We start from the raw sequence: 3,276 nt of genomic DNA, 5'->3' as shown, positions 1-3,276 counted from the left end.
GAAAGCACAATATTTTATCCAACATCTGTTGAGCACCAGAAATGCTATTCTTAACAAAATACATTTTAGATGTATATTATCAAGATTAAATTGCCAGCAGTTATCTGCAGAAATTTTTGTTCAAGGTTTTGCCACATGTTCATTACTCCTGACAGTGGTTTAGCATCCCAGATGATGAAAACTTTTCTACTAAAACTACTCATTTTGTGTCTAATTACTTGAACTTGAACATGAGTATCTCGGTAGTTCAAAATCAATTTGCAATCAATTTTGGATCCGTGACAACCAAACTTGAGCTTAACATGACCTTGATATGTGTGCCATTTCCTTTTTATCAGATTTAAGGATAGTAATTTCACACAAAAATTAAGAAATTACATCCTGACCGGTGAGAAAGCTTTACTATAAAAAATGAGTAAAAGAACAAAATATATTATCCAGGAACAATGAGATAATATATCCGGTTTTATGTAACACCTCGAATTTTTGTGTCCAATGATGTGTTAACACGTGTCATTTGTTTACACGTGGCATCTATAATAAATAAAGGACTAATTTTGACAAACCTTGAAAGTATATAAATTCGAGGGTTATAAAATGTCAACAAGGGTAAATATACTGTATAGTATCCCTAAATAATGCTTAAAACCTTCAAACGAATAAATTATAGATCGTACAAAAACAAAACGCAGAAGAAAGTGAGAGATTACAAACTACAGGGGTTAACTGTGTCAACATGTTTAATAATACCTCTGAGTGACCCTTTAACGTTCCAAAGACTTTGTAACGGTATTATACACTCACTAAAATAATATATATGAATTTCGCGAAGTTTCGATATGAAACGAGAAAGTTACGATCGAATTCGTAGAAGAAGGGTTAAAAGCGTCAACAGTGAAAGTTAAGGCTTTCCAATATAATTAATAAATAAACCAGGGACTTTATAATGCGGGTAAATAACACGAGGCCCCTATCGGTAAATAACCGAGGGCCAAACCGCAAAGTTACCCCTTCAAACCCGAAAGGTCAGGTAAATCATTACGAAAGATTTCGTTATTAATTACCAGATTCTGTAATCATTGCAAAAAGATTTAAAATTTCTGAAATCTTAACCCTACGCGGCCCGCATTGCATAATGGGTTAAGTTGAGGCGGGCCGCGAGCCTCCTCAATAACGCGTCTGATCTTTTAATCCCAGGCGGCCCGCATTGTAAACGCATGGAACCTCCATGCGGGCCGCATTGGACGCCCAGATGCAGAAACTTTGTGTTTTCTTGACTTTTGAGCATTGTGAACGATCAACCTCCAATAAATGAGGCATGGGTGCCCCCTACTCGACCCATACACCTCTGGGACACCTACCCATCACCTCTGGACTCTTGTGGTAGTTGTAATGATCATAGAGGCATGACATTTGCTATAAATAGCACTAGTATGCAACATAACCTTCACAACATCAAAACACACACCTCTGATCATTTCAAGAGCTCTCAAGTCCTTTTTCTCTGCTCCATATTCAAGTTCTAACTTCTGTAAGTTACCTTGATCATCCATTGTTCAGTTTATGCTTAGTTTTTAGCTAAAAACCAAACCGTCGTAACTACGGTTTGACTTTACAATAAATCAGTAATGGTTCAGTCTTATGACGAATCAAAAGTGGTTATGAGTTGGTATTTACGTGGGTAATAAACCTCTGAAATGGTTCCCCCTGATCACCACTCTAACTATGTCAAATGTCGAGTCAAACGTGCGGTTAAAAAGTCAACAGAAAGCTATTTTAGCGATTTATGCATAATCTGTAATGTATATGTTATGGAACCTGTTTTGACAATCATAAAACATGATAATAAGTATATAAACCTGTTTGCGCTCGTTTGAATCGATCATTTACTATATTGAACCGGTTCGGAGCCGAAAGTCGCATAAGTTTGACTTTTGCTTTGACTTCAGTTCTGACCCGTTTTAGTGAGGTATAAATATACCTTAGGACTCTCTTAGGACCAGGTCACATGTTGGTATACGCCTCTGTGGTCGGTTCATGAGTTATCCAAGTCTTTTACGTATTTCCGTCATTCGCCTAAAAGTTGACCGTAACGGCCTTTTAAAATTAAAACGAGTATTTCGGACACGTGAACGGACCAAAACCTTGCTTGTTAAATTATAAGCATGTCCTTAAAGTTTCACGTCAATCCGAGACCTAGAATGAGAGTTATGCTAAAAGGCGCACTTTTAAGAAAGTTTTGTAATTAACGGCGCAATTAGCATAACGCCCATCTAACCCAAGTTTTCGTCACCAAAACTTTTACCCACTGTGGTAAAATAATATTTTGGGAATTTTAAAGATTTTTAATAATTTTTACCTTGCTCATAACCTGCGGTTATGGCTGCGGTTCGGTAAATACCGAATATGCCCTTTTTGGCCAAAACGGGAGTTCTACAAGGTCTTTTGACCCGATTCCAGTTGCTACTGGTTTTAAATAATAAATAAAGTATTTTAAGCTTTATAAGCTGTTCGGGAAACTCAGATTTCCTGTAGAACTCGAAAAGCCTTTTTAAAGTCTTTAAAATGACCGAAAAGCCCCTACGGGGCATAATATTAACTTAAACTCGTTACGGGCATTACGGAAGGTATCCTACTGATACCAAAATACTTTTAAGGCATATTGACTTAGGAAATAAGCGTAGGACACTTATGGTTAACCGTTTCGCCTGTTTGCGCACACGGTACGGCTCATGAAACTAGTTTTCGTGCAATAGCCGATATGGGTCAAATTATATTATTTGAACCCCAAAATCCAGAGTATGAACTATAAACCCATATAAAACAAGTCACTGAACTTGTTGAGTCCAAATCATACTCCATTCTCGGTTTTCGCCTTTTCGTGCGAATTAACCATATCTATATATCGGAATCAACCGGTTTAAGCTACGGCTAATATAAGGACCGTTAGGATTCTAAGAGGTTAATTAAAACCTTCGTTCCAGATTAGGAGCCCCAGTAAAAGCTATCGGTGACTTGATCTAAATTAAGGATTAATACTTGCAAAGGTAAATACTTTAACTTATTTCCCCTATATGGGCTTGGGTTACGGTATATTAATACCGCTTGATTGAGCATTATATAATTCCATCGCTTAGGTGGTTAATTGATTAAATATGATCGGCTCATTTAAACAGTTTTGTTGCTTATAAGCCTTTGGGGGGTTTAATGACCGTTGTCCCGGATATCCTTGGCATCATTTTACGAAATGGCCACGACCATCGACATCCCGGTGTA

Source organism: Helianthus annuus, chromosome 11, assembly GCF_002127325.2.
Source record: "Helianthus annuus cultivar XRQ/B chromosome 11, HanXRQr2.0-SUNRISE, whole genome shotgun sequence".
Taxonomy (NCBI): Eukaryota; Viridiplantae; Streptophyta; class Magnoliopsida; order Asterales; family Asteraceae; genus Helianthus; species Helianthus annuus.
The sequence above is the reverse complement of the archived record's forward strand: the minus strand, read 5'-3'. Positions refer to the sequence as shown.